Here is a 12,654-nt window from a genome sequence, read left to right on the forward strand (position 1 = left end):
TAATTAAAAAAAAATTTGTCATACACATGCATACTACATGTCGCTCTGAAGCAAATCACAATTCTGTACACACAGCAAGAATACTAGGTATAGAGGCAAGTCAAACAGCTTACTGATATGGTCAAATCCCTAGCTTGGCATCCTGTACACACATGAAAATAAATTCTGAAAATAATTTTTCTAACTATAGAAGTACATTATTTATAAACTGTTTTAAAAAGTCAGTATTCTATATGCTTTAAACTATGAATATATCCATGGAGAAGGAAATGGCAACCCGCTCCAGTATTCTTGCCTGGAGAATTCCATGGACAAAGGAGCCTGGGGCGGTACACTCCATGGGGTCACAAAGAGTTGGACACAACTGAGTGACTTAGCATGTGAATATATACATCCATATAAAGTAAAAATAGGTAAATGTACATATAAACAAATTCTAAACTCAGATAATAACTAGAATAAGAAGTCTTCCTTGATGTTTCAGACTGATGTTTTCAAAGAAGAAATACTTCAAATGAAACAGTAATTATTCTCTTTATCAACAATCAAATTCACTAGATTTTCACCATTCCAGAAAGCAGGCTATCAAAGTTAACAGAAATTTTTAAAATGTTTATTTACTCCTTTCTCTTCACTTTCCCTAAATCTTTCTTTATGTATCTGGGGCAAACATATATATATATGTGTGTATGTGTACATATATATAATCTCTCAAATATTGCAATAGTTATTTAACACTTTTAATTAACTAATCAAGGGCTTAGAAATTTGGCTCATTGATATGATATCATGTGTGTTTAATTTTACAGTGCCACACATATACTAGTCAAAAAAATCTTTTTGAAATTCAACACAAAGGGAATTTCCCTAGGGAAGCACAAAAGAAGGGATACCAGATTCTATTTAGAGGGATGACGTGAAGGAAGCAAATAAGGCTGATGAGAGGGTCACAGTTAAGGGCCCTGAGATTCTAAGAGAAAAGGAGTTCTTTAGGGTATAGTACTTTGCCTCCAAATTTGGAGAAAGGGATGTTGGGTGGAAGGAAAAAGCATGCACATCACTCTAGAATCTTTTTCTGGTATCTTGTCATATTCCCCATCCTCTTCAATTCTTCATTCCTAGAGTCACCATCACCCAGTGTCTCTCACATGGTGTGCTGTGACACGCTGGCATACTACAGACTCTTCAGAGGTGTACCACCAAAGATGGTCATGGTGTAAAATCTAATTTTGCTACAACCTGAGGCTCCATTTTGTTACAACTGTATCTTTCAGAAAGAATGTTCACCTGAGAGGTCAGGAACAGTATAAACCCTGCTACAAGTGAGATAAAAGGCTTTGGAATAGCCAACTAAACTTATGAAAACTTACCCTAGTGAGTACTTTAGAAAACACGAGATAAGCAATAAACAAAAGCAATTTTGTAGGGAAGCCAAATGAAGAGTGTGACGATAACTCTAGAATGTATTTTTTTCTTTTCGAACCTTACATTTTTGAAAAGGGTTTACTTTTTAATCCTTTCAAGGGTGATGCCAAAAATTCTACTTAGGAAAGTAAGCCTAAACAAAATCAAAGGTAAAAACCTCCCCCCTAGGACTTCCCTGGTTGCTCAGTGGTAAAGAATCCGCCTGCTACACGGGAGACAGAGGTTTAAGCCCTGATCCGTGAACATCCCACATGCTGCAGAGCAACTAAGCCCAGGCACCACATCTACTGAGCCAGGTACTGAAGCCCGGGCACCTGAGAGCCCATGCTCCACAACTAGAGAGGAGCCTCCACTCTGCAACTAGGGAAAAGCCCGCCCAGCAACAGAGACTCAGCACAGCCAAAAATAAACAAGTAAATAAAACTATTTTTTAAAAAAGAACTTAGCCCAGTTTACAGAATTAATTCACCTCCTGTCAGCCTACCTCTCCAATGCATCTGTGAAATATCCACATAATAACATTCCTGTTTGGTGGAAGTACTCCGTCAATTTCACCAGTGACTAGGAGAAACGCTACCACTGTAACTATTTAATTGCGTCTGAAGCCCACTCACATTTTATTTCTACTGGATTAAGTGTTGAGCTAAAAGCTCCTAGGAAGGAACAGGGTTTGGGAGAGGAGCAAATTCTGGGTGTCCCTCCCTGCAATTCACTTCAAAGTACCATTGGTCTTGGTACAAGTTCTGGACTCTGTGGCTATTCAGAACATACCTAATAAGCAAGCCTTCTTCCAATATCCAAAGAAACCTAACATCCCTCAGCCCTCACTTCAGGCTTTCTCTTTCATGGCTATAGTTTCTTCCGCATGTTCCTCTTTATAGTACAGTCTTAGGTTCCTTCAGCGTATTTGGTCACTCCCCTCTCAGTATGCTTCTCAGAGATGATGTCCAGAACTGGCCACAGCACTTCTCAGGTGGTATGACCATTACAGGACGGAACAGGGTAATTCCTTCCCATGTTCTAAATATTATTCTTCCACCAATGCAGCCTAATATCACACAGGCTTTTTTGGCAGTTACATCAGACTCTATATTGAAGTTGGTTTAATTAAAATTCCAAGTCTTCTCACAAACTGACTGGACTATTACACTCCCTTCCCTTCCCTTCTTCTCCCACTTCCAATTTAGAATTTATATAATTGAGCTTTGTGATCCAGCTGAATAATTTACGTCAATTCCCTTTAAAATACCATTCAAGAACTTTTCCGATCCTACTTAGCAACAGAAATTCTCCTTCAAAGCAAGCAACAACATGCCATCCACATCCTCAGCTGAGCTGTTGAGGACAGAGAAGAGAAACTGAGCCCTGGAGCATGCTCCTAGGGAGCACCTTCTAAGTTTGTAAAAACCTAAGTTAAAACACTTATGAATTAACCATAGTATCTCCTAAGTCCAAAATCCCTGTCTTTACCATAGGGATATTACAAGACTGGTAAACATTCTCCTAAGATGCAAATGCAGTGTAACAGCAGCTACCATTTTCTGAGCACCTTCTATGTACTAAGGAATGAAAGCTCAAAGAAAGTTGAGGCTCAAAGAATTTAAAGTTCGCCGAAGGTCATGCTGTGATATGGTGATTTATAAAAAGAAATATATATTTGGTGGCAACATTTTCCTGGCCCAGAGCTCCTAACATCCTTGTGAATTTCCCAAGTGATGAGACCCATAAAGGTGCCATTTGCTATGTTAATGACGTGACACTGAAAGGCCCTTAGGTTGTCTAAGGATGGGGGTTAGTCCCCAGAGGAATCAGTCATAGACTACAGAGTTCGACCTTTCAGTCCCAACTGGCACCCCCACCTCCAGGAAAGGGAAAAGGACTAGAGATTAGGTTCAATCACCAACCGCCAAATGACTTAATCAACCATGTCTCTGTCATGAAGCCTCCATAAAAACCCAAAACGAAGGGATTCAGGGAGCATCTCGGTTGGTAAAGATTCAGAGACAGTGGTGAGCTTGAAGAGGGCATGGAAGCTCCCTGTCCATTCCCCCATACCTTGCCCCATGCAGCTCTTCCACTTGGCTGTTCCTGAGTTATATCCTTTAACGATAAACTGGTATTCTAGTAAGCAAAATGTTTCTCTGAATTCTGTGAGCCACTCCAGCAAACAAACAGGAACCTGAGGATTGTGGGATCCTCTGATCTACAGCTTGTTAGCCAGAAGCCCAGGTGACAACATGGATTTGCAGTTGATGTCTGAAGGAGGGGAGGGTAACTCTTGTAGGACTGAGCCCTTAACCTGTGGAATCTGACCTTGTCTCCACACTGGCTGCATCAGAATTAAGCTGAACTGTAGGACACCCAGCTGGTGTCGGAGAATTGCTTGGTGGTATGGGGAAAACCTCTCCATACATTGGAACCAGATGATCAGAACCCTTAGGAGAACTGTTTGGTGGTGTGAAAAAACAAACATTGGAACTGGTGTCAGAAATGTACAGGCTCCGAGTAATTAATGAAGCCAGGATTTGGGTCCAGGATTAGAACATCATCATTGCCTTATGTTGACACCATTTCCCAGAATGACTGATTGATTCACTCATTTATTCAACATGTTCTAGACACCTATTACGTTCCAGGAATCATATTTGATACTAAAGACTCAAAGATAAAACCGAATATAGTGTGTATAAGTGTGTGTGTGTGTGTGTGTCTGTGTGTGTATGTTGGAGGGGGGGTACAGACAAATGATAATAGAGGGATTAGCAGCATAACAGCGGTTAATGCCAAATGTTACAGAAGCATATACCTAGGGCATTTGATCTTTACCAAGAGGATCATGAAGTTATCTTAAATGACAAGCAGTAAATAAACAGGTGGAAAAGGAGGATGGGAGTAAGAAAAGGCATTTCATGCAGACTAATATGAAAAAGGACACAGTCACAGGAGAGTATGATTTGCTTGAGAAATTACAAGTAAAGCAGGAGAGGGTATATGGGTGGACATGCGCATGTATAAGCACAGTGGGAAAGGGACCATCTCAAAGAGAGAAGGGAAAGAGACGAGACTAAGAGCAATGCAAGGCTAGATTATTTATGGGTGGCCTTGCCTGCCACACTATCAATAAGTTTAGCAATTTATTCAATAAAAGCAAAACTGGTATGTTTTATTCTTGTTTTAATTTTGGTTCCCAGTTATCATATCCCTTTCTATATCAACATCTTCCATGTGATTAATGCTAAATTCCCCAGTATAATGGGGGAAATCTAACTTCTTTCTTTTAAAAACTGATATTCCATTTGTCCCCTACCCATCTAGACTACTTGGTGATTACCACTGCCAGAAAAACAGCAGAACACTAGGACAGTTCCTCTGCTTTATCTATTTCCTGGCTAGGCATCTTAAAGCTGTTTGCGAGGCTCTCATAGGTAAGTGCCAAGTTACAGAGGCTGCTATGGCTTCTAGGAGTGGCTTTAACATTTTCCCTTCCTTGAATCCTGCTATCAACTAGCAATGGACACAGTCAGTTCTGGATCAGGACGCACCTTCCTCTAGCACAGTGACTCTCACCAAGTGCAGTACCCAGACCAGCAGCGTTTGCATCACCTGGTACCTGGTTAGAAAGGCAAACTCTCGGGTCCCATTCCAGTCCTAGCACCCAGAAACCCTGCAAGCAGTGCCTAACGATCTATGTTTTAACTAGCTGTCCACATGACACACGCCAATGTTTGAGAACCACTATTTTAAACTCATCTTGTTTCTCATAATATCTTTCCTACCTCAATTCCCTAAAAGTTACATGTTTCTCACAGTAAATCCAACAGAAGTGAACAGTGTGGGGAAGAGGATAGGGGAGTTAGATGAAATGGCTGTGGAAGGTCAAAATCAAGAACAATTTATGTGGTTTATGGATGATTAATAGAGTAAGTTATTAAGTTATTTTTTAAAGGTTTATATTTATTTTTATTTATTTTGCTGCACTGGGTCTTACTTACAGCATGTGGTGTTTTGATATTTGCTGCGGCATGTGGAGTCTTTAGTTGCAGCATGTGGGATCTAGTTCCCCAACTAAGGATCAAACATGGGCCCCCTGCATTGGGAGCTTGGGATCTTTGTTACTGGACCACCAGGGAAGTCCCTAAAGTAAATTATTAATAGTTGATAACCATTAGTACTTGGGAGCTTTTAAAGAGTTCTTCTACTGATTATTGCTCTTTAGATGATTTTACTACCACTATGAAAACTGGCATTTCAAGTCAGAATTTATAACTGTTACAAGGAAATGCCTTGAGTTTAACTATCAGTTCAGTTTATTCCATCTGTAACTGGACTGTAATCACTTAGCAGTCATAATCACTTAGCAGCAGCTACACTTGCTAGAAATCAGTTTTAATGTAGATTGGTTTGGCTCATAAGTGATCACTATTTTTCCCACTGCCCACATGAGAAAATGATTATCAGAGTGTAATGACAAATATATGTTTAACCGTAACTACTTTAATAATTTTACCCTTTTTTAGCCTGAGGGCTCACTCAGATCTCATTCAATGGACTCCACAAAATGATCTTCACAACACTTTCATTATACAGAGTCAACAAAGCATTTTTAACAAGGAAGTAAGTCAGAGAAGAATCAAAAAATAAGCATCCAGGCTAACAAATACATGAAAAGATGCTCAGTATCACTCATTATCAGAGAAATGCAAATCAAAACCACAATGAGGTACCATCTCATGCTGGTCAGAATGGCTACCAACAAAAAGTCTACAAACAATAAATGGTGGAGAGGGTGCGGAGAAAAGGGAACCGTCTTACACTGTTGGTGGGAATGCAAACTAGTACAGCCACTACGGAGAATTCTGTGCAGATTCCCTAAAAAACAGGAAACAGAACTGCCATATGACCTAGCAATTGCTGTGTGCTGGGCATACACACCAATGAATCCAAAATGGAAAGAGACACATGCACCCCAATGTTCATTGTAGCACTGTCTTCAATAGCTAGGACGCTGAAGCAACCTAGATGTCCATCAGCAGATGAATGGATAAGGAAGTTGTGATACATATATACAGTGGAATATTACTCAGCTATAAAAAAAAAGAACACATTTGAGTCAGTTCCAATGAGGTGGATGAAACTGGAGCCTATTATACAGAGTGAAATAAGTCAGAAAGAGAAACACCAATACAGTATATTAATGCATATATATAGAATTTAGAAAGACGGTAACAATGACCCTATATGCAAGACAGCAAAAGACACACAGATGTAAAGAACAGACTCTTGGACTATGTAGGAGAAGGTGAGGGTGGGATGATTTGAGAGAATAGCATTGAAACATGTATATTACCATATTTAAAATAGATGACCAGTGCAAGTTCAAATGCATGGAGCAGGGCACTCAAAGCCAGTGCTCTGGGACAACCCAGAGGGATGGGGTGGCGAGGGAGGTGGGAGGGGGGTTCAGGATGGGTGGACACATGTACACTCAGGGCTGATTCATGTTAATGTATGGCAAAACCACCACAATATTGTAATTAGCCTCCAATTAAAGTAAATAAATTTTTAAAAAATGACTAGAAGAAAAAAACAATAAAAAAGCATCCAAACAGTCTATGAGTCCCAATTTTATTATCTATCCATTTGGCCTGAATGTATTTTGAAGGCAATATATCAAGAAATTCTGTAAAGATGCTTTTAAAGTTTTTCACTTGTTTATTTTTGGTAGTTGTCCTTCAGCCGCAAGTCCTTGTAAATTTTTTTTGAAGTCTTAAAATGAAATTTCTCTTAAGCTAAATTACAGAGACGCTGACTGTCCAATTCAGCTCAAAACAACTATATATGCTTGAAACAATGAAATGACTTACAGAAACTAACTTTAACCATCTAAATAACTGAAAGTTTACATTTCCCTTGTTTTTATTAATATTTGAAATACATGAAGGAGCTTTATTTTACTGCCAGAATTCAAGACTGTCTTCATATAACTTTGACAACACAAATATGAAGGAAGGAATCTGACAGTCATAATAGCCAAATATACAAAAGATTATGAGAAAATTGTTGTTGCCAGCAACTTTCAGATTCTTGGCATGAGTGTTTTTGCATCATTCAGTGTCTCTTTTTGTTAATTTTGGAAAAAATTTCCCAAAACACAAGGAGATGACCCAGTCACAATAAGAGTTAGTATAATGATTAACTGTTTATAGTTCATGATATAAATAAGACAATCTAATCACTCTTTTCATAATTAGCTTAAATCACATTCTATTCAGTATTTTCAAATAAACTAATAAATATTTTTAAAAAATAGAAGTCTCTATGTCTCCGTGGCAAGCTACCCTGCAAGAGTTACAAGTTTTAAGTCTCAGAATACCCATTACACCAACAAACACTGCCTATGCTGTGGGTCAATGGGCCTGAAAAGCACAGATTAATAAAACACAAATAACTTCAACTTCCCCAAAAGTCTGGGAAAAGTATTATAAGAATTGTTACTTTAATCTTGAGAAAGAAGAATGGAACTGGAGGAATCAACCTGCCTGACTTCAGACTATACTACAAAGCCACAGTCATCAAGACAGTATGGTACTGGCACAAAGACAGAAATATAGGTCAATGGAACAGAATAGAAAGCCCAGAGATAAATCCACGAACCTATGGACACCTTATCTTCGACAAAGGAGGCAAGGATATACAATGGAAAAAAGACAACCTCTTTAACAAGTGGTGCTGGGAAAACTGGTCAAACACTTGTAAAAGAATGAAACTAGAACACTTTCTAACACCATACACAAAAATAAACTCAAAATGGATTAAAGATCTAAATGTAAGGCCAGAAACTATAAAACTCCTAGAGGAGAACATAGGCAAAACACTCTCTGACATAAATCACAGCAAGATCCTCTATGACCCACCTCCCAGAATATTGGAAATAAAAGCAAAACTAAACAAATGGGACCTAATGAAACTTAAAAGCTTTTGCACTACAAAGGAAACTATAAGTAAGGTGAAAAGACAGCCCTAAGATTGGGAGAAAATAATAGCAAATGAAGAAACAGATAAAGGATTAATCTCAAAAATATACAAGCAACTCCTGAAGCTCAATTCCAGAAAAATAAATGACCCAATCAAAAAATGGGCCAAAGAACTAAACAGACATTTCTCCAAAGAAGACATACAGATGGCTAACAAACACATGAAAAGATGCTCAACATCACTCATTATTAGAGAAATGCAAATCAAAACCACAATGAGGTACCATTACACGCCAGTCAGGATGGCTGCTATCCAAAAATCTACAAGCAACAAATGCTGGAGAGGGTGTGGAGAAAAGGGAACCCTCTTACACTGTTGGTGGGAATGCAAACTAGTACAGCCGCTATGGAAAACAGTGTGGAGATTTCTTAAAAAACTGGAAATAGAACTGCCATATGACCCAGCAATCCCACTTCTGGGCATACACACTGAGGAAACCAGATCTGAAAGAGACACGTGCACCCCAATGTTCATCGCAGCACTGTTTATAATAGCCAGGACATGGAAGCAACCTAGATGCCCATCAGCAGATGAATGGATAAGGAAGCTGTGGTACATATACACCATGGAATATTACTCAGCCGTTAAAAAGAATTCATTTGCATCAGTTCTAATGAGATGGCTGAAACTGGAGCCCATTATACAGAGTGAAGTAAGCCAGAAAGATAAAGAACATTACAGCATACTAACACATATATATGGAATTTAGAAAGATGGTAACGATAACCCTATATGCAAAACAGAAAAAGAGACACAGAAATACAGAACAGACTTTTGAACTCTGTGGGAGAAGGTGAGGGTGGGATGTTTCGAAAGAACAGCATGTATATTATCTATGGTGAAACAGATCAATAGCCCAGGTGGGATGCATGAGACAAGTGCTCCGGCCTGGTGCACTGGGAAGACCCAGAGGAATCGGGTGGAGAGGGAGGTGTGAGGGGGATCGGGATGGGGAATACGTGTAACTCTATGGCTGATTCATATCAATGTATGACAAAACCCACTGAAATATTGTGAAGTAATTAGCCTCCAACTAATAAAAAAAAAAAAAGAATTGTTACTTTGTTTTTTTATCTATGAAAGTCTAAAAGCTAACAACTGTTTCATTTATGAAGCCAACTTAATTATTAAGATATGATTTCAGATACCCAATTTTCATACCAAGTAGCTGAACCAAAAATGGCACATCTTCAAATCTATTCTACCCTTCACAAATCTGTTTCCTTATGCTACCAGCTGGTCAATTTTAAAGTCGAGCTATCTCAGCAGGTAAGAATCTTACTGGTTCCCATCCCCAAAAGAAACCCATTTGCTGCTACTGCTCTCCCTGAACACTGCACATGAAAAACTGAAATCACTTTAGGCTGGAAAGAGCATGAGGATCCTTAGGTTTTAATGTGGAATAGTGGAAAGAACACAAAATTTGGAATCAAGAGGTGTGGATTCAACATGTGGCTCTGAGACTCCCCGAGTCATTCTGGGAAAGCTGGTTAACTTCTCTGAGCCTCCAATTCCTCTCAAGAGAAATAAATCTGTCAAAGATTCAAAGGAGATGATGGATGAGAACATGCTTTATTAATCAGAAAGTGCTTTGTGTCCCAAAGATGACACAGCAGTTAGTGGCACAGCTTGTCTTCCCGCCTGCCAAAGTTCAGGCTATTCTCAACATAGCAACTGGAGTGATTGTTTTAAAATCTAGGTCAGATTACTATGTCACTCCACTGCTCAAAACCTTCAAATGGCTCTCCATTTGTATCATGGTAAAAGCCCAAATCTTTAAAATGACCAAGGCCTCACTAAGTTTATTCCCTTCCTGTACCTTACCTCTCTAGCACCATCTCCTATTACTCTCCCTCCTTGTTCACTTTAGTCCAACCACACCGACCCCCTTGATTTTCCTTGAACATGCAAGGCACTTTTTCGCCCTAACACCTTTGTTCCCTCTGCCTGGAATGCTCTTCCCCCAAACATCTGTATGGATAATTATCACTTTTAAGCCTTGGTTCAAACGTTTACTTTACAATGACGACTATTTACAACTACAATTCCAATAACCACCCTCACACTTGTAAAACTGTTTACCCTACTATATTTTATCCCTTTTTTCTATCATTTTACTTATGTTTACAGTCTGTGTGTCCCTGTATGTATATTTTGTTCTAAGACAATGCCTAACCCACAGAGGCTTTTTTTTTTTTTTTTTTCCTTAAGTAACAAATGTATTTTATGTAACATTCTGCCTCTTGCCAGGAGAAAAAATCCAGATCTTTATTTTAGAGAAACTAACGCACAACTCAAGAATAGCAGGTGGTGAACTCATTATTATACCATCTCCAGATGCAGGAACAGGAAATTATGTTAATTTTCATTGAAACTGAGGCTAAAGACAGGGCGTTCTCAAGGGAGTTCTCCAAATCTTAAAAAAGCGATTTTTCTCTGTTTATTGAATGATTCACAGATGATTTTTGCAGACTTGTAGTAAGTGGGGGCAATTTACTAGAATCAGAAATTTGAAGCAATAGATCAATAGTCAAGATTAAAAAAAAATTCCTCTAAACAGTAGCTCTCAGAACCACGGATTACCAGACCTTGAGAAGAAACACACTTCACAGTGGCCCTTTGCCAAGCGAGCCAGCAAGAGCAGGAAAACAACCTGCGGTTCTTTCATCCATTCAGTGAACAATCATAAAGCAAGCACTCTTCTAACAGGCAATGTTCATTCTTGGAATCTAGTCACCAGACTCTGAGAAAGGCCAAGCAGCTTGCGGAGTGGTCCAAGAAAGAAGGAGACCCCTAGCCACCAGCCCTGGCTCAGTCCCAGGTGAGGCCAGCACCAACCTGCTGGCTATGACGAGTGAGCCATCTCAAAGCAGGTCCTCCACCCTGAGTCAGCACCACTGACAATGCATGGGGCAAACCACTGCTGTCTCTAGTGAGCCTTCCCAAACTGCTGCTGTTTCAGCAAAGTCAATGACTGTTGTTGTTTTAAGCTCTTAAGTTGTGGGGTGGTTTGCTACACAGCAATTGATAACTAATACACTCTAGTTATTAAATTGCTGAAGTCAATGAATCAATATTTAATACAATAAGTTTGTGTGCAAACAAATTCTTTGGTATCCTCTCCAAAAAAGGCACTTGAAAAAGGCATGCTCCAATCATTCTTAAATGCCTATAAATTTCAGTGCAATCTCTTCTGTTATATTCCCATCAATCCCATCAACCCATAAAATAAATATTTTCTCCTTCCACATCCACTCTTAAGCTTTAGGGAAGTGGGTAATACTATTAGATCTTTTTCTCTGCATAAATGGCTGTTGTTCCTTAATGATTAACACAAGGGCTCCAAATACAAACTGAATTTTAGCTCTGCCAAATGTTAGCTATGACTTCAGTTTCCTCATCTGTAAAATGGAGAAAATAATACTTACCTTATAGTCCAATATATAAAGTGCTTAGATTAGTACTGGCTGCACAGCAAATGTTTATAAATAAAAGCTCAACAGCAAAACACATAAAAACCTGCTACCTTTACCAACCAAGCACAGGTGGTATCAACAAACAGGCAGATTATTCTGAAACTGTCTTCACTTTTGCACTCATCCTTTTTCCCAACTATCTTATTTCCATTTATCTCTCATTTTCAAATTCACATTATACAAAATAGGGGGGAAGGAAAATTAAAGTAAGTAATGCTGCTTTATTGAGAATGCCAATAAAAGGGTTGAGTTGCTGTTGTTTAGTCACTAAGTTGTGACTGACTCTTCTATGACCCTATGAACTGTAGCCTGCCAGGCTCCTTCTGTCCATGGGATTTCTCAGGCAAGAATACTGGAGTGGGTTGCCATTTCCTTCTTCAGGGGATCTTCCCGACCTTGGGATCAAACTCACGTCTCCTGTATTGGCAGGTGGATTCTTTACCACTGAGCCAACAGGGAAGCCCAAAAGGATTCGGACAGAAAGCCACATCAAGCATACGGAGTATCTGTGATTCCCCAATATGAGCTTCTCAGAGCTCATGGATTGTGATAAACTGACTGGTAACATAAGATGTCAATGTCAGTTTATGTTCACAACACACAGAAACCAAGAAGTCTAGATGCATAGCACACACTCACACTTCATGCTACACTAGCCATAACTCAGTTAAAAACCATCCGTGAAGTGAAAGTGAAGTTGCTCAGCTGTGTCTGACTC

The 12,654-nt window shown here is 39.2% G+C and overlaps 1 protein-coding gene across 3 annotated transcripts in view; it reads right to left on the bottom strand.

The window, feature by feature from the left end:
- The window catches only part of ATF6 (activating transcription factor 6), a 255,115-nt gene that overhangs the window by 165,482 nt on the left and 76,979 nt on the right, over positions 1-12,654 (bottom strand). The gene's annotated exons all lie outside the window — the stretch shown is intronic.

Source organism: Dama dama, chromosome 20 (genome assembly GCF_033118175.1).
Source record: "Dama dama isolate Ldn47 chromosome 20, ASM3311817v1, whole genome shotgun sequence".
Classification (NCBI taxonomy): Eukaryota; Metazoa; Chordata; class Mammalia; order Artiodactyla; family Cervidae; genus Dama; species Dama dama.